The following is a 19852-nucleotide window of genomic DNA, read 5'->3' as shown; positions in this document are numbered from 1 at the left end:
TTCTATACTCCGCCGTGGCTGATCTTTTCGCCAGAAAGCTCAATTTTCAACAGCTATTTTTGGGGGGTCTGACAGCGCTGGCACCCTGCCTGCCTTTTCATGACCATTCACACTGTCGGTTTCCTACCCTGACCCCAGCACGGCGGCCTCTGACGCCTCCCTTCCCCCACTACCCACAGGTGCTGTTTTTGTACAGCACCCAAAGTCTCTCATAGCCTGACCAATAATCCTGGTCTTTTTCTCCCATCAGGGTACCATCAGCCAAAAAACCAATGAGCCCCATAAGCGTTTAGGTAAACACATACCTGCGTGTGTTTTTAAAGCATCACACTGAACTAGAGAAACCAGACGCTAGTAAAAAACCAAGCAAAGCGATTCTGAACGCTGGAAGAAAGCCCAAATAGCCAGTCAGAGACATACCAGGAGAAGCAAAGTTTAGAAAAATTGAGCTGCAAGCAAATGTTAGCCTTCATCCAAACCTCTCACCACGTACCAAATCTCTAACAGAGGCCCCTCATAGGCGTGTTTGTAGCACCTTGCAATTCGCACAGCTTTTAACTTTTTTGCACAGCTACTTATGTTCCTAGTATCTTCGGGAGGGAGGGCTGAAGAGCAAGGGGGTGAGGAGACGAAGGCCACTGCTTTCACACAGGTGGTTGGCAGGTTCCAATGTAACTCTCCATGCTTTTAACATCAGGTACTGTGCCTTGCTACGTCCCCAGCTTTTAAGCCTTGTGACATGCATGTGAAGCCAAGCCATTCAAGGGCTCTCATCCCTTGTGCTTTGAAGTACAGGTTTTCTAACAGCCCAGGCCGTTCAGAGACCGTGCTGAGCTCTGCGAGGCCATATTGATCAGCTGTGTCCCCACAAGCACCTAGCACAGGGCCTGTGTGCACAGTCCGTTGTCAAAAAAGAGTTGTTGAATGATGACAAATCTTTGCTTTTTCCCTTTTTTTCTTTTTCTTTTTTTTTTTTTTTTTTTGCTTTTTAGGGCCACATCCATGGTGTATGAAAGCTTCTGGGCTAAGGGTTGATTAGAAGCTACAGCCGCTGGCCTACACCACAGCCACAGCAACGCTGGATCCGAGCCACATCTACAACCTACACCGCAGCTTGCAGCAAAACCAGATCCTTACGCACTGAGCGAGGCTGGGGATCGAACCCGCATGCTCATGGATACTAGCAGGTTTCTTAACCTGCTGAGCCACCACAGGAACTCCTCCTCCTTTTTTAAAATTTTTAAACCAACCCATCACCTGACACTCCTGTGGAAAAGGAATCACTGTCCTCCCCATCTCTTATTAATGAACACTCCCTAATTTTATAACTGTATCATACACACTGTGACACACACATAATCTCTGGCTGGAAATCCCAGTTCCACTGCTGCCTTGTTAAAGTGCCCTCCTGGCTTCCCAAAGACGGCAGACTGTCCTCCAGCTTCAATGTCCACTAATCGCTAACCCTTCCCCAGGGCTCCGATCCTACTGGGCAACTTGGAACAACTGCTCTGAGTTAGACAAGCTGTTCTTTTTCTTTTTCTTTTTTTCGTTTTAGGGCCACACCTGAGGCATATGAAGCTCCCAGGCTAGGGGCTGAATCGGAGCTGCAGCTGCTGGCCTACCCCACAGCCACAGCCACAGCAGATCTGAGCCACATCTGTGACCGACGCTACTGCTCGTGGCAACGCCAGACCCTTAATCCACGGAGCAAGGCCAGGGATCGAACCCTCATCCTCACGGACACTGTCAGGTTCTTAACCTACTGAGCCCACAGTAGGAACTCCAGAACAAGTGTTCTAAGCCCCCATGTGTCCTGAGGATGCAGGATTCGGATCAAGCGCAAATATGAAGGTGGGAGCTGCCAGCCACGGGAGCTCCCTGCCCCTGACATGTCCCTGGAGGTCAAATGCTTCTGCTCAGTGGCCTTCTCGCCCGTTTTAGCTGGTCTGCATTTCCGATGGTCCCTTCCCCTGCCTCAGAAGCAGCCCAGGCCTCTCAGAGACCGTGCTGAGCTCTGCGAGGGGAACTCCCCACCGGGGAAAAGGCTCTTTTCTTTCCTGAAAGGTCTCCAGAGACAAGGCCTTCCAGGTCCCTCTGAGTCAGCAAACGGGCGAGTGGAAAGTCCTGGCTGGGCTCCCGACACGCTCTGAGGGTTTCTCGAGAGCCTGCCTGCTCCAGCCTGTGGTCACTGTCTGTAAACACTGGCCCCCAGCAGGGATCCGGGTGGCCCGCTAATCCCCAGGAGATTTCTGGTGACGCCCTCTTCCTCTTGACTCGAGTTAACACTCTCCTGGCCTCAACTTCCACTTCCAGCATTTTCCTGGCCCCTTGTTCTTTCCCTAGCAACCTTTTGAAGGTTGTCCAAAAAGGAACTGGCTAATTGGAGCTGAGAAGCAGCGTGCCTTCAAAACTCCCATTTGCTCACCAGAATCACAAATAATCTTTCATTAGCATCCTTGGCCTTAACACACACACACACACACACACACACACACACACACACACAAGGAGCAGAGTTATCGGAAATGCTGCACTCACTGCTATAGACCCCAGGCCCGGCGCTCTGGGCTGGGGGTGGGGAAGTTAGGGGTACATGTGGCCTCCCCTCCAGGGTACACAGGCCAGTGTGGGAACAGATCGGAGGGAAAGAGGCCGTAAAAACACAGCAAAGGTCAGTCAGAGGGGGCATCCGGAGGGCAGTGAAGTCACTGGTGGGCCCTAGGTGGTCTCCCCAACTTCCCCACCTACTGCTTGAAACAAACTAACGAGGCTGGCTGTTTTCAGGTAAATAATTGCATCTCTCTGAGACTTCCTCAACTCCTTCTCCCCTTAAATGGCACCGAGCCACAGCCCCGGCCTCCTTGCTGTTCCTTCCACGGGCCACACACGCCCCACCCTGGGTTTTGCACTTGCTGACTCTCTGCCTGGAACATGTTTCCCCAAGCGAGCTGTGGTTCACTCTCTCACTCCCTGCAGGCCTTTCCTGAGCACTCGGCTCCAAATAGCAACACCCTCCTCCCACACTCCCCACTCCCCCCTCACCCTGAACACCCATCTCTGCTTCATTCTCCTTCGAGACCATGTGACCCAACAGAATATCCCTCTGACTGGATATTTATACATTCGTGGTCCATTTTTCTGATAGAATATAAGCTTCATGGGGGGCGGGGGTTTGTCCGTTTGGTTCACTGCTGACTCTCAGATACTGATCTAGAGCAGTGCCTGACTCCTTGTGGGGACTCAGTTCATATTTGCTCCTTATGTGGATGGATGATAAGTGGATGGATGCATGCAGGCATTTGATCGGGAGCTGGGACGGGCTTCCAGAAAAAGGTAACACCGGAAGTGAATCTCAGAGAATCTCTTGGAGTAAAGAATGAGCACCTTGGGAAGAACACGCAGCGCTCATGTGTGACCTTGGGTAAATCCCATCACAGTGGTCTCTTCTTTAATACAAAGCTAATGCGTAACACTGGCAAGTCTGCGATGAGGCATGAAACTAGAGCAGGAGCTGCAGCCAGCTCACATGAGCCAAGGACGGTGCCAGCTGATGCAAGATGGGACAACACGAGAGGAACCAGGCCTTTCTCCGCAACCACTAGATCAGGTTCTAACTGCAGCCGACAGAGACTGAGGAAGCCAGCACAGTGAGGCTGAGAGCTGGGTGGGTGAGATGGATTTGATCTCATGATTCAACAAGGGGTGCTTGGTCTTTCGCCAAAGGCCAAATCCCAGCCCCCTGTAGAACTAGCCTCTGAACTCTTCATCCACAAAACAAACCACAACCTCCCACAGGCTGCCTGTTTTCAGGTAAATAATTGCATCTCTCTGAGATTTAGTTTTGATCTCTATAAAGTCCATGGAAGTTTCTAGAACAGTGTCTGGCACTCGAGGTGTCCACGGCAAAAGTTTGTTACATGGAAATATAGTATCTGCACGAAGGTTACATTAAGGGAGGGAGAGTCATGGGACTCCACTCTGGAAGGAAGCAAAGAACTCCAGCAAGGATTGCATTTTCTGAGGCTTAAGAAGAACCATGGCAGGAAAAAAAGATTTTATTTTCCTAAAAAAAAGTAAAATAAAACTGTGGCCTGGAAGCAGTGTGAACTATGTGGTGTGGGAAAGTATAGGACTTTGAGAGCCAGGCAGACTTAAACCAAAATCCTGGTGCCCCATTTTCAATCCCACGTCTTAAAGCAAGTTTTCACAACTCTCTCAGCTTCAGTCTTTATCTGCAAAAGAGAGGGAAATCTACCTACCATGAAAGGTTGTCTGTAGGGTGAGAAATGTTTATGGACTAGCAAAATAGAATTACTGGGTATAATATGCGTGGTGGCATCATTGCTATTCACATAATTTAAAATGGGGTATATTTTTAAAAATTAGGGGCCAAGTAAGTACTGGGTAACCTGTTAATAACTAGGTGGGGAAAAAAAATAATACTCGTGCATCTGCTTTGAAATAGCAAGCACACTGTTGCTATTTTAGCTGATGTGAGCTACTCAAAAATCATTTCCTGAATTCGAGGTGGAACAAGAATATGCACACAACCCGCAGCCTTCCTAGCAGGTTATGAGTGGACAGTGTGAGAGGAAAGGCGGGTTGTGGCCTTGACACCCTGGTGGTTTAAAGGGAGGGAAAAAATAGGGGCTGTGCACACAGCATTTCACCTCCACCAGCAGGAACTTACTCCCCCCAGTCACGTGGGAGGAAACCCGTTTTGGACCCATGGGAACGAGGGTTGCCAGCCACAGCGACTGTAAGCCAAGGAATGGCAATGCAGCGGGAGAAAGAGGATTCCAGAAGGTTCAGCAAGTCAGGGAGGCAACCTCAATTCCCCGGGGAACTCCCTGAACAGAGCTCTCTCCACCACCCCGAGAGGGCTTCTGGATCCTCAGAAGCTTAGAAGTAAGCAAACCGTGCAAGGATCTTAGCCCCCTTCTCCTCCTGTTCCTCCTCCTCCCTCGCCTCCAGCCTCCCAGGGTTTGACCTGGAAGACCCCAGCAGAGGAGATGGGAGCCCAGTGCAGGGCGAAGGCTCCTGCAAACAGTTCTCTTTCTGGGAAAGGTCCTCTTTCTCTTTCCTTTCCTCTTCTCTTTCCCTGCCCAACTGGTTATTAAATAAAACTGAATATATTCTTGGTCTTCTATTTTTTTTTTTTTAAAAAAAAACCATATTAGGCTTTTCTCTTGTTTATTTTTATTTTTAAAGTAGTATGCTCAAATGATGCGAGTCTTTTCAAACAGGTATAAACTAAGCTTTGACAGGGTTCTGCGGTTCCACGCCCAAGGATTAGGTACTTGCCCCTAAGAAAATATAATTGCGTTCTTTCCTGTCAGTTAACCTCAGCACGGCCTTTCTCGGTGGTCACTGGTCCCTGAAAGACCAAAGGCCCCTCAGCCCCATGGGAGCCCCTCAATGGTCGGTTCCATTAGTGAGCTACACAAAGGTCAAGGGTCAGGTTGAGGGAGCGGCTTGTCCAGAGGGCACCAGACAGCGGCCTCGGCAGCACCTCCCAGGATCTGAAAGCTTGGCTCTCACCTGCTCACACCCAGACACACTCATTCACATACACGCCACCCACCATGCACACACTCACACCGACACACTCACACACAGGGGTCCAGGCTTCTTTGATGTACAAGGACCAGCCACCCCGAGAGGCACCCACATCTCAGTGTGCCCTGGTGTCAACCGTCTCTCCAACTGCCCGGTGGTTCCCACAGTTTGCACAAAACTGAAGGATTTCAGGATCCTGAAATTCAAGGTCACTTCTCTCTCGTGGAAACCCCCTGCCTGTGGTCAGGGCCCCGGTTCCTATCATGAGTTACTGCTAAGCGAGGATCTCCCAGACGGCAGGGCGGAGGCTCCAAAGAGACAGAACCACGGAACCACAAACTTTTGAAACCTCCTAAAGGAAACTTTCAACTTGGCCAAAGTCAGAATTATGGTACATTAAGCGTAAACGAACAAAGAAAGAGAATGAGAGAGAGAGAGAGGTAGGTGGGTCCCAGCGCCCTTTACTTAAATGCTCTCTGCATTTCAACTCCTAGCAGGTCCCCAGAACAGGTACCTGCTCCCTTTCCTTTGCAGACCTTGCACCGGTCCTGTGCTCTGCAAAAGAGAACCTGGATTCAGTCCTGACACCCCATCCACAGTGCCTGGCCCGACCTTGACCATAGCCTGGCGATGCAGAGCCACCGCTGGCACTGGCCATCCCCAGCAGGGCAGTGTCACCTGCAATGCGTAACTAAACCTCTGTGAGCCCACCCTGGGCATCCGTGCAGGTGCTGGGGCTCAAGTGAATCCCAAGCAAACCAACCTAGAGTATCAGAGGACCGCATTGTGGGAGAAATGTAAAGAAAAGGCCTGGAGGAGACCAACACAAAGCATCCGGAAGCCGCTCACCTGCCTCTAGGCTGCCTGGAGGCCAGATGGAAGCTGCAAAGGCACAGCCAGGGAGGCAGCTGAGTGCCCTGCACTGTCTTTGGGGACCCAGACTCTACTGCTAGAGGCTTGGAGAAAGAGAGAGAAAGAATGAATTGACTTAGAAGTGAGTTCCTAGGGCCCAGAGAAAAGAGGCAACATGTTAACAAGTTCAGAACAGACCCAAGACAAGAACCCAGACCTTCTCACGCCTCCGTGGGCCTTTTTACTTCCCCATGCTCTCTCTCCAAGCCCTGCTTCCTCCTCACAAGGCGAAAATGATGAGTAGGATTTAAAAATTCCCTTCTACCTTCCCCGTCAAAGGCCAATGATGAAACTTGACTATAAGCCACACTAGACCAAAAATTCCCAGCCTATTTTTAGTTCTTTGGAATTTTTTAAAAGATACTTGGTTCCAAGGAAACTTTGGAACCCGTGCTTTAAAAAATTTTATCATTGTTGTTTCTATTTTGTTTTGGGGCCAGGCATGGTCCTTTAATTTAGTTCCTATTATGTGAATTGAAGAAATAGAAAACTAGCCATGAAGGCTTTTCTATGAGTGCACCGTGAACCATGTCGCTGTACCAGCTAGTATCAAGTAGACGTGGGAGGGTCCCACTTGTGCCTTCCCGACCCCTCAACCCCACGGATGCCGGGAGTTCCTCTGCGCTTTTGGAAAGAAAGATCCACAGCCACTTCTCTGAAACTCTGTGGGCAGATGTGCTTCCAAATTCAGAATCGTTCCGTTTTTGGAAAGGTATCCATACATGTACTATAACATGGCATATGTGACATGGTAAATGCACGCTTCACGTTACACACACCCGCGACAGGGCCTAGCCCACTCATCCTTGTGATGCAAAACTTACCCTGAGTGGAATAAATACAGACTAAAAATAGTCTCATGTACCACCAGGCCAGCTTTTGCCTCCACATGAGGTAGGAAAAACAAACTAACTGCATTTTCTGAGCATTTTGGATATTGGGAAATAAGGAAATGTCAGAAAACAGCGTACGGCCCCATTGATTACTTCTGGAAATACTCAAGGGTGCGGATTTGAAACCTCAACTCATCAGGAAAATATATACATACATACACACACACACACACACACACACACACATATTTACAAAATAAAAAGAAGACAGGGTAGGAGATTGATCATATAATAGGTACAATGCCGGTGCGGACTAGAAATCTTATCCTTGTTCCACTCCAGTAAGCAACGTGGCCAGGTTCATTTCAAGTATAAAATGAAGGCTTACGGGCTACAAATACAGGTCCAGAAGAGTGGATGTTGGGGGCTTTGTTGGGGCAATTCAGGAAGGTGTCTGTCAGAAAAAGAGGTTTGCTGTTGTTTCCAACATAAAATAATGAAAAGGAGCCTCAAGGAAGATGATCAAGAGCTTTTCAAACACATTTTCTTAAAAGATCAGGCAAAAGGAGAGACTGGCCTATGTTTAATTCATTTCCAGGCATATCTCGGAGATACTGTGGGTTTGGTTTCAGACCACCACAATATAGTGAGTCCCTTAAATCTTTCAGTTTCTCAGTACATATAAACGTTATGTTTGCAATAGTCTGGATGCTGTAGGCTATTAAAATGTGCAAAATTATGGTGTCTAAAACTGTGCCTACCTTAATTTTGAAAACATTTACTGCTAAAAAATGCTAATCATCTGAGCCTTCAGCAAGTTATGGTAATCGCATCAAAGACCCCTGATCACAGATGATCAGAACAAACACCATGACAAAGAAGAAGCTTGAAGTATTGTGAGAACTACCAAAATGTGCCACAGAAACACGAAGTGAGCAGATGCTGTTGAAAAAATGGCGCAGACTTGATTGACCGAAGGCTGCTATGAACTTTCAATTTGTAAAAAAACACAAAATCTGAGCAGTGCACTAAAAGGAGGTACGCCTGTACTCTTTGCAACATTCCTGAGCCACAAATATTACTGACTTCAGTTCTAGAATTAGAACACTCAGTAAGCCTGAGGCATTTGCCCAAAGGAAAAGCCAGGATTCGACCCAGGTCTGTGGGCGGCCGATGCACGCTCCCCCTGCAGCCCTGGGATGTTCTCACGGAATTTCTAGATACACATTCCACCTCTCTGGATCTCAAAGCATTGGCATCCGGTCGTTTCTAGGCTGGATGGTAGAGAGAGGCCACACTTTGAAAGCACACAGCCATGCTCTCAGTTACCAGCTATACAACAGTCCTAAAGACATGATGTTATGCAAGTTCCTTAACACCTGCACACCTCAGTTTCCCCATCCATAGAATGGGGATATCTACTTCTAAAGCTCTTTAGGAAGAGCTAAAAGTGGAGATTAAATGCTCCTTATTCAGAAGGTGCTGCTTCTGCCCACATTTTACAGATGGAAACACAAGACTCAGAGAGATGACATAACTTGCCAAAGCCCAGGCTGCTTTGAGTGGCCAGCGTGGGTGTGAGACCCGCGGCTTCTCTGCCTCTCTGCTCTACACCCTGGGATCCGGCCTCCTTGTTGCTACTGGAAGAGCCATAGTTTGGATGCCACTGGGAATAAGAGAGCTTGATGGTGTGCTGACGTAGTTGTGTATTTGTCATTGTTCCTCAGGATCCTAAAATGATTATGTATTTTTATGTATTTATTTGTGTTAGGGTATAGTGGATTTACAGTCTTGCGTCAATTTCTGCTGTATAGCATAGTGACCCAGTCATACATATATATATGAACATATATATATATATATGTGTGTTCTGTGAGAACACCAGTCATACATATGTACATATAAATACATATATATACACTCTTTTTCTCACACTATCTTCCATCAAATTCTACCCCAAGAGATTGGACATAGTTCCCTATGCTGATTAGGCATTTTATTTTATGCTAAAACCCCAAATCCCCTCCCCTTAACTTAAAACAGAAGTACATACTGCAGTGACCAAGCACCTATGAATTCAACTCTCCACATCCCAGTCCGTGAAGACCTTGGAACATGGGAGGAACCGGCTGTCAGTTCTTCCCACCTCTGCTGAGCTCCTGCAGCCCTTCTGTCCCTCTCTTTTGTCATCAGCCTTGACTTGCAACCACTTACAGAGATCTCAATCAGACTTAGCTCCCTTTCTAGGAGGGACAGCAAGGTTTCTCTGTTCTTTGAAAACACACTCGCTCTCCCAACCACAGCTCTGTCTCTGAAACCTTGCTGACAAAGACTTCCAGGTTTGGCTTCTTCACCTGTCACCTAGGGACAGAAGCCCAAGGGCTTATTAGAATCATCAACTAGCTGTAGAAGCGCCCTTCTAAGTCACCAAATCCAATCTTTTCATTTTACCAACAAATGAAAGTGAAGTTCAGTGGTCTCCTCTTATCCTCAGGGGATACGTTCAAGACCGCCAGTGGAAACTGCAAATAGTGTTGAACCTTATATATACCATGGTTTTTCCCATACACATGCCTATGATAAAGTTTAATTTATAAATTAGTCATAGTCGGCGATTAACTACAATAATGAATAATATAATGGAACCAGTATAATAATACACTGTAATAAAAGTTATGGAAATGCGGTCTCTCTCTCTCAAAGCATCTTACTGTACAGATTTAATGCCTTTTTCATCTTAACCAAATACTTTTCATGCACTGTAGCTGTGACTTTTGCAGTTTGAGGTGTGATAGCAAAACCAGCATGAATTTCTTTTTCCTTCTTCACGATTTCACAGGCAGAAGATTTGTTCTTACTGTAGATCCTACCAACCTCAGCAAAGATTTCTCTCTCTCTCTCTCTCTCTAATTAAATTGAGAACTTTCACCTTTGCACTTCAAGGAAGAACTTTACAGCTTCTCTCTGGTACTTCCAAGTTGCCAGCCTTGCTACTCTTGGACATTGCTGCCATTGTTAAGTAAAATAAGGGTTTCTTGAACACAAACACTGTGATATGGGTACTAAGTGACAAACAGAGGGATCTGTCAGCCAAAGGGATGATTCACATCCCAGGTGGGACGGAGCAGGAAGGTGCTAGATTTCATCATGAACGGGACCTAATTTCTTTCTTTCTTCCTTTCTTTCTTAGGGCCACACCAATGGCATATGGAGGGTCCCAGGCTAGGGGTCGAATCAGAGCTGCAGCTGCCGGCCTACACCACAGCCACAGCAGTGCCAGATCCGTGCCGCGTCTGCAACCTATACTATAGCTCATGGTAACACTGGGTCCCTAACCCATTGAGTAAGGCCAGGGATCGAACCTATCTCATGGATACTAGTGGGGTTCTTAACCAGCTGAGCCACAATGGGAACTCCCAATTTCAAATCTATGAATTGTTTATTTGGGGAATCTTCCATTTAATGTTTTCAGACTGAGGTTGACCATGGGTAATTAGAACTGCAGAGAGCGGGGGGCTACTATACAGAGATGTGCCAGGAGGAGCAGAGCTGAGAGCAGAGCCAAGTGGGTCCTTCACCATCCAGGCTCGTGCTCTCCTCTTCCAGGCTTCCTCTCCCTGCAGTGGGTCAGGTAGGATTCAGGTGGGCCACAGACAACACCTGTGGGGAGGGCAATGGTCTGTGTTGCAATAGGAGTTAAAATAATTACATTTCCCCCATCCCCCTGTGCCACACTCTGATACTCTCCAAGCTCCACTTGGGCATGTGTCTCCTCTTCTGCCTCACCTGGAGTGAGAGCCAATTGCGGGCAGGGACAAAGCCATCTTGATCAACCCCTTCTGTCTAGCACAGGACAGGGCAAGAACCCATCCTGTATACATTTGCTATGTGAATGAATGAATGATCTCATTTTTGCGTTTGATCCATCTTAAAATGGCAGTTCAACTCTTTGGGGGCATTCTATTTCCCCAGCTTCATTTTAAAGATCTAATTATCTATGCCATACAGAATTTTTATTAGAAAGTGAAGTCATTAAATAAGCAGACACCAGACCCGGGCCCTGAGATAATTGCAAATAGCAACGGATCTGTCTGCAGAGCTAGGCTGGGCCGGGCAGGCATGTTGCTGGGAACATATGGCACTGTCTTCAGGCAAATGGGGTTCTCAAACCAGGGAGATTTGGCTTCTAAATTACCCAAGAAAGGCTAGGAGTGAATCATTCTGTAATTGCCTTTCTACCTCCATCTTCCTGGCCACGAGTCATGCTGAAAGACTGGATCCCAGTCTCCCTGGCATTTGAAGAGCCACCCAGCCACATTTTCTCACCCTCTCGCTTCTGTCCCTATATCCCTGGGATGTGCCTATCATGCTTTCCCTTCATACCTCCAGCTATAAAGACAATTCAGTTTACTTCAATGACAAACCAGCAACTCATTCTCGGGCGAAGGTACTTTGAGCATCATCCATTTTCTCCTAACTCGGGCATTTCAAACTCCTCTTCTACCCATCACTTCTAGGAACGGAAGCCTCAGCCAACTGCAGAAAGCCTCGTTAATGCTGTGCTGAGAGCAAAACCCTAATAAGTCTCTAAATATTTACTCTGAGTCCCAGTTACAGCCCTGACCAGTTCCAGCCCCATCAAAATCTGCTTGCATGCTCCAAACACAATTATTTTAGGTCACTGACATGCCAGCCAAGGAGATGGCCAGGCTGTGTACTCGGGCATGAAGAGGAAGTAGGACCCAGTTTTAAATCCTGGCCCCACTACTTACTAGGTGCCAGACTCTGCAAGTGACCTTATGCCTCCCATTTTCCTCCACTGTCAAAAGGGGATGATCATATTAATATTCTAGAGTTGCACTGCCAGTTGGAGAAAATGTCCATCCACACACAGCGTAACTTAAAAAAATAAAAGGAAGCGAAACGTGCCCAGAATAAAATTACGAAGCATTTACTTTAAAATATTCTCTGACAGAGGAACCAAGAATATCCAGTGGGGAAGGGACCATCTCTTCCGTAAATGGGGTTAAGAAAATGACAGCCACGTGCAAGAGCAGGAAACTGGACCCCTCTTTTACACCACGCATGAAAAGTAACTCAAAATGGATTGAAGATTTGACTATAGGACCTAACATCATAAAACTGCTAGAAGAAAACTTAGGCAGTACTCTTCGTGATGCTGGTCTTGGTGACAATTTTTTTTTTTTTTTTTTTGGATCTAACACCCAAAGTATAGAAAACAAAAGCAAAAATAAAACAAGTTGGACTACATCAAATTAAAGTATCGTACAGATGGTAGCATGTTTTGGGAACTTGGGGAGTTTGTTGCCATTTCAAATTTGTTCCCTTTTGAGGCAACCAAAGTGTCGTGATTTGCACTATCGCCGTGTTGTAGAACATAGTTTATCTGGTGGGAGAGAACTCATAGATTAACCAGCAGGGCTCAGACCCTGGGCACAGGCAATGTTTAACTTTCCCAGATAATGAATGGATCTCCAAAGGCCAGAATTAATCCAAGGAGCTCCCCCCTACAGTTCTAAGAGGACCCAGAGGTCCAGTAACTGAGAACTATTTTCTAACCAATATAACTAAATAACAACAAGTCTACTGTGAGGGGGGCACCATGCCAGACCCTATAAAAACATCAGATCATTTACTTCCTAGAAGGCAAGTCTCATTATTGCCATTTTACAGATATAAGCACCGAGGCTCATAGAGGCTCCATACTCCTTCAGGACCCCCACACCCAGGACATGGTGGTAACAGCGCTTGCACTCATGGCTGACTCCCAAATCCACTTCCTTTCCAATCACCATGCTGCCTCATCAGATAACTCATGCGGCCCTTGAGAAAGCATAGGAGCCAGAGGCTACCGTGAGTGGATGAATCACAATTCAGCAAGGAAGGCGGGCCCAGGCACCCTGCATACGCTTTTCGTGACTCTGCTCACCACAGCCAGGCAAGGGGCTTAGCAGCCATCACCCCATGGCTGTGAGGGCTGGACGAGGCTTGCTAGGTGGGCAGTGGTAGGACAACAGAATCTCAGCTGCAAAGCACAGGCCACCTGATTCAGCCCTAACGGGGGCGGGGGGGGGGGGGAGCTAGTCAAGTTTCCATCTCCAGGTCCCATGTCACTCTGCCTTTTCCCTGTTCACGCCACCTCTCTGACGGCATCTAGAGGCTTTCTTTTCATGCCTGTCTTTACCACCAGACTACATTCTCTGAAAACAAGAATAGTGTTCTTTTTTTAAGATCCCCAGTTCCCCAAACTGTATTCGGTACAGAGTAGATGCTCAGTTAACCTAAGGTGTATGAATAAACGGACTGATTTAGCATCAAGGCTGGACAAGAGGCCCAGAGAATGCTTCCACTCCTGAGATTCTACAGCTTAATTGTTCCTAAATCAGTTCTTGATCGCTGGCCAGTGGTTTGGGGCCTCTTTAACACTGAGACCTCCCAACAGGAAGAGGATATTATGGGCTTTTGACTTAGCAAAGCACTCCCTGTAAGCTACTCCATCCGACAAAAACAAGCAAATGTGGCCATGAGAATGAATGCTACCAACCCCATTTTCAAGGCTGACACTGAGGCCCGGTGAGTAAACTGATGTCCCCAGCCCCAGCGCTTGACAATGAGGCTGCTGACTCCCTGGTCTTTTCATGCCACCAGAATGCTTTTCCAGCTTATTACTAACAGGCCTAGAGCAGAGCGATGTGAGGGGGGAAAGGGGAGGGGCGGGGAGAAGAGCATGTGTAGGGAAGGGAAAAATAAGCAGCTTCTCTGGAGAGTGTCACTGACAGCTGACAGTCGGTGACCCAGGGCCAGGAGAGCTCTGAACTCCTCACCCAGTGTGGCACAGGAAGGTCCCCTTGGCTCTCAGTGTCCCTGGCTCACCCGGCTGCATCGAGGCCCCGAGAGTAAAAGCAAACTGAACGCTTCTGGGTGCTAAGCAAAAACAGGAAGTCACAAGTGGCTTGACTCTCCTCCCAACTTGAGTCCCCAACGGCTGGGGTCAAGGGTACATGAAGGACCTGACAGGCAGCTCCCTGGCAGCTGGCCTCTGTGGGAGTCCAGTGGGGAAACTGGGACTTGCCTCTCAGCACACAGGGTTGAGAGGGCTCTGCTGTCCTTCCGGGAGCAGGACCAGGCACTGCAGGGCAGACACTCAGGGAGCTGCCAGTTCCATGGCTTTGCCATTCATTCAACCAAAACTCAGCACCGCCTATGTGCTAAAACCAGGGTGACCTGGGGAAATAGCTCACTCTGAGCTTAGTTTTGTCATCTGCAAAGTGGGGACAACCCCTAGCCCCAGGGCTGCCTCGAAGATGAAATAACATTGGCCGGGAGCCTCTCCATCACACTTGGGTCTATTATTAGCACCGAGGCCATGTGCTACCCACTGTGTGCCCAAGACTGTGATGTCGCTACCCGCTCCCAGAACCGGGGGCAGGAAGGAGTGTGGGTAGGTCCGTCCCCACCTCCTTTCCTGACTCCCCCCTCAAAGGAGCCCAGGGCCAGGAGCAGGTGAAGTTCTGCCAGCCCCCAGTCTGGGCCCAGCGCCCATGTTTATGACTGTTTATTTCAGAGCAAATAGAAAGGAGAAATTAGAGCCATAAAAGACAGGACAACAGACCAATAAAAACCAGCTCCCAGAAGAGTCAGAAGGAGAGAGAGGCAAAACTGTCACCATAGTAACACCAGACAGTCAGAAGCATGCAGGAAAAACAGCCCCTGCTCTGCCTCCCCTCTCCACAGCAAAGCAAACCTTAGGACCCCCTTCGGAGCTCAATGAAAGCCAATGAACAACCCACCCTAAAGCACTGGCCAGCCGCAAGGCCCAGATGCCCAGCCTGACCTGGCTACCAGCCACCTTCCTCACACTGGTCCAGCACACGTCCCAGCCCTTCGTGGTCCCTGCCCAGCTTTCTGTGCCCTGGGGACTCAACGCTGTACAGATGGCCCAGACCCAGCCAGAGTGACGGTGACCAGTGAAAGAGGGGGAAAGTTTCCAACAGGGGGAGGAAGGAAGGCCAAAGGGCTACAGAGGAGAACAAGGCCCTGAACACCAGTTTCACTACTTTGCTCAGGGTTCCCCGGGGAGCAGGTGGGCAAACAAGGGCATGGGAGCAGAGGCCAGGCCCAGAATGGTGGCCCCATCAGAGCTGCACCCTACACTCCTGAGGGTCTGAAGGTGGGGTGGGCAAATAGCTTTGGAGGTCTTAAATGACAAAGCTCTTGTTCCTGGTCTCTGGGGACCCAGGTCAGCAAGTCCGGGCAGCTTGGAGGAGGATGCAGGGATGCCTCGGTCCATTTTGACAGAGGACTTTCAGTCCTTCAGCTGGCAGGCAAGGCAGGTGTCTCCATCAAATAGCCTGGCTGGCCTGGGACCAGCCTTTGGGGAAGTGGGTCAAGTGATTTCCAAAGCTCAGGATCCCTCCAGTCCCTTTCTTCAGTCTGGGATTCTGAGGAGGGGGAGGGGTGATGACAAGGAAGCCTGGGTCCTAGGCACAGCAGCTGGCTGGCCGGCTGAGAATCTCGGGAGCAGGTGGCAGCCGAAGGGTCCAGGTGTGCAGGCAAAAGGAAGTGGGGGGGGTTATTCCTGCCTCTGGGGCTGCAGAGAGAGAGTGGTGGGGCGTCCCGGCCTAGTGCCGGGAATGGGGAAGCAGAGAGTTGGGGTCTCCCGGAAGAATGGCTTGGGAGCTGAAAATACCTGGCCCTGAGGGTTGGGGGGGAGGAGAAGGAGTGGTCGAAAGCGAGGGAGGAGATCTGGAACACAAGCTGGAGGCTGTCCTCAGAAGACGGGGCAATGGGGCGCCTAGTCGGACAGCCGGACGGCGATGGCTGAAGAAGGGCTAAAGGAGCCTCCGCTTCCCACACCCCCTCAGCCCCCACCCCACCACCTCCACCCTCCCCGGAGGGCTGCGTCTGGAGCTACGGAAGGATGGCGGGGTTCTCCCGGCGCCTCCGGAGCCGGCTTCGCTGCAAGCCGCCGGCCGCGCTCCCCGCCGCGCCTCCGCCGCGCCCGCGCTCTGCTCACCCGGAGTGGCCGCCGCCCAGCTCCGCCGTGCCTCTGCTGCTGCCCCAGCTGCCGCCGCCGCTGTGGACGCCTCTCCGGCGGCCGCTGCAGCCAGCGAGAAGGTCCCGAGCCCCGCCCCCAGCCCCGCCCCCAGCCCCGCCCGCTGCGGCGGCCCCGCCCCGGCCCCCCGGGAGCCCCACCCCCGCCCCGGCCCCGGGCCCGGGTCGAGAGCCCTTCTGAGCCCTGAAGCTGGTGCTAGCAGTCTCCGCACACGGTAACCTTTGCCCTTCCCTCGGCCTTGGCCTCCAAGAGGAAGCTCGGACCTGCCCCTGCTGCTTCTATACACGGAATTCCTCCTTACCCAATTTTCCCCTTAAAAAAAAAAAAAAAAAGGACGGAAGAAAGACCTTTTGATCAATCCCTAGGCTTACACCCACCCTCAGATGTATGCCTTTGCACCCAACCAAACCATCCCAACCTCTACCCCACTCCCAGATTACTCGGATTCTCACCTCTGACTTTTTCCCTGTCCCTCCCAGCGCGTGCATACTGCTAAAGGATTCCCGGCTCTGGGGGCCCCCGCAGTTATCCGATGGGACCACCCAAAAAGTCTTTGTAAAGGCTTCGTCCAAAAAATATAACTACCTTGAAGAGCAAGTCTGCAAAATCACTCTAAAAAAATTCTATGATGCAAGGGAAAGTAGGGGATTACAGTGTCATTGTCATGATCATTGTTTCAGAACATCTGCCATGGAGGCGTTTGCATTAGAGAGAGCGATTCAGGAAACCGGAGAGGACTGCGCGGTGCCAAACAGGTTGTGAGTCAGAGCTCCTGTTGGGGAGGATGGGGGTGGGGGGCTCCTGCTGGGCCAGACCTCTCCGGCTTCCTTTCCCAGTCAGTCAGCTAGAGCAGCAGGGAATTTTTCTTTTCTTTCTATTTTTTTTTTTTTTATTGGAGTATAGTTGATTTACAATGTTGTGATAATTTCTGCTGTACAACAAAGCGATTGTTATAAATATACACACATCCCTTCTGGAACTTTATTAAATTCCTGCAATGGACCAAGCTGTGTGAGGGGGTGGGGGTGGCTATGTCAGTTGCTGCAGGAATATGTGGGTTGGGAACCCAAGGCACTCAGGTCCTGGAGGGCAGGCAGCTTCAGGAGGCCTTGGTCAAGTCCTTCATTCTGAGCGCTAGGGGTCCCATTCAGGACTTGTGTCACCCCAACCTCTTCCAGGCTCTGACAGTCCCTTGTTCTGAAGGGCTTTCAGGAGCTGCCCAGCTGGACTCCTGCTCTGGGTTTTGGCAACCCTGGGGCCAGGAGGGCAGCGTTAGAGCGAAACAGTCTTCTGATTGGTTGGGGTCTTTTGGATCAAATGAACACCTTCCCATTTTTCACTTGTGTCAACGAAGGTGCCTGTGCCTGGACCAGGTCCTGCTGTCAATCCCTGCAGATGACCCATTTTAATTTTGGAGGGCTCTGTTAGAAAACCCTTCTTGATGCAGCCCTATACACACACCAAAATTCCTGACTTATTCTGTCCACCTTGAACATGGTCAGGTGAAGGGCAAGGACAAATCAGCCACAGACACCATTCACCCCATAAAACACTATCATTTCAGACCTTGGAAGGACTCCTTACTTTATTGCATCGTCTGTCTCTAATAATACAGCTTAAGTTGGTGCGAGGAGACTATTTGATGTATGAAATTTCACTTCCACGCACTTAAAGATGGCTTCTGTTTCAGTAATTGAGGGCTACCTGCAAGGTATTGCCTAGCCCATTGTGAAATAATAGGGTTTCTAATTATTAGTGTGGAATTTAATTATTAAGTGTTTCCTAAGACACAATAATCAGATGAAATGGTCTTTCAACTTCATTGGTAATACTAATAACAAGTTTAGAGGTTACTATAATAAAGATTACAGTGAAATTAAACTGTGAGATTAAATTTCAGTGGTTTTTACTCACAATATGCATTTTCTAAAATGAACCTTAATGTCTCAGTTAAATTTAAACTGAACTGTTCTAATTTCAAGGACATCCTCATCATGTGTTTGGGGGTTTTTTTGTTTTTTTTTGTTTTGTTTTAAGAGATGTCTTGAGCTTGGACAAAGTGCCAGGCACTGCACTAAATGGTGGAATCAGAGCACATGTCTCTGGCCTGAGGAGTGGACAGACTGGTGGCCACCCCAGTTTATGCTGAGGCAGAAGAGGAAACAGGCTAAAACAGATGTATTTGCTGTGTGGCCCAGGTTGGAAGGAGTGGATTGTGATTGGGGAAAATCAGAGGCAGATTCTTGGAAGCTGAACCTCTAAGGATGACTTCCATAGGCAGGTAGTGGGCTTAAGGAGACCCCAGGTAGAGGGTCAAAGGAGAGGCCCTAGCCGGAAGGGGTCTGGCGTGGTCTCAGCGCCAGGGGCTGGGCAAAGTGAAGCTGAGAGTGGAGACCTGGAACACCAGCCTGAGAAGGCTGCCCTTGATCCCAGGGCCTCCCAGTGACCAGACAACTTTGACTGGAGCCTCAAATAGAGACTGACAGCCCCCAGGGTGCCTGGGGTCTGGAGGTGGCGAAAGAAAAGGAGGCAGCAGTGAGAATGCTCAGGAAAGAACTGCCATCATTAACCAGGGGCTGTGCACTGTCCTCCGTGGCCCGGCTCTGCTCCCTCCCATTTAGAAACGCATTATCTGAAGGGTCCCCTGTGCTGAGAACAAGCCTTGTCACAACCAGGTCCACAATAATATTTATCGAATAAGCAATAAGGTTGCACATGATGGACAGCCCCTTTGGAGACAAAGCACCCTCTCTATCCACTGAGATCCATCATAGGGCAGGTAGAACATTCCTTCTAAATCCCTCCACAAATTAGATTTCACTTTCTCAGCATGGCTCCTCTTATTACTGTGAAAGATCATTTCTGCTTCTGAACTTTTGCTCAAGTGTATAAATATAGATGCACCCAGGATGACTTCCTCCCCCATCGCTCAGTATCAAAGCCCACTCTTTCTGATGCTAATGGGGCCTTCAGAACAGTGGCATACTGTGTGCTCACACTTCTTTCTCCTGAATTCCCATAAAATTGACAATCTGAGCCACTTACTCTGATTCATCACATATGCAAGTTTCTTGAGGACAAGGACCTTTTCTGAGACACAGATAAGCCCCCTTTCCCCATGATTTGGAATCAAAACGGAGCATATATTCTGATCCTGCCACTCACTAGCTATGGGAATCTAAGTTACTTAGGCCCTTGGAGTTTCATTTTTCTCTTCTCTAAAATGGGAGTAGTAGGAGTTCCCATTGTGGCTCAGTGGTGACAAACCCAACTAGTATCCGTGAGGACATGGGTTCGATCCCTGGCCTCCATCAGTGGGTTAAGGATCTGGCATTGCTGTGAGCTGTGGTGTCAATCATAGACGTTGCTCGGATTCTGTGTTGCTGTGGCTGTGGTATAGGCCAGCAGGTTGGACCCCTAGCCTGGGAACTTCCATATGCTACGGGTGCAGCCCTAAAAAGCAAAAAAA

General features: G+C 49.1%; 1 protein-coding gene across 2 annotated transcripts in view; it reads right to left on the bottom strand.

Moving 5' to 3' along the window:
- FAM49A (family with sequence similarity 49 member A) overlaps window positions 1-16452 on the bottom strand; it is a 101357-nt gene extending 84905 nt beyond the window's left edge. Inside the window, exon 1 of one of the 2 annotated variants that reach the window (XM_005662738.3) lies at window positions 16345-16452. The gene's annotated coding sequence lies outside the window, so the exon portion shown is untranslated. The remainder of the gene's footprint in view (window positions 1-16344) is intronic. The other variant, XM_003125345.5, reaches the window with a different exon arrangement.

This window comes from Sus scrofa, chromosome 3, assembly GCF_000003025.6.
Source record: "Sus scrofa isolate TJ Tabasco breed Duroc chromosome 3, Sscrofa11.1, whole genome shotgun sequence".
NCBI classification, from domain to species: Eukaryota; Metazoa; Chordata; class Mammalia; order Artiodactyla; family Suidae; genus Sus; species Sus scrofa.
Note: the sequence above shows the minus strand (reverse complement) of the source record. Positions and strands in the feature narration are given on the sequence as shown.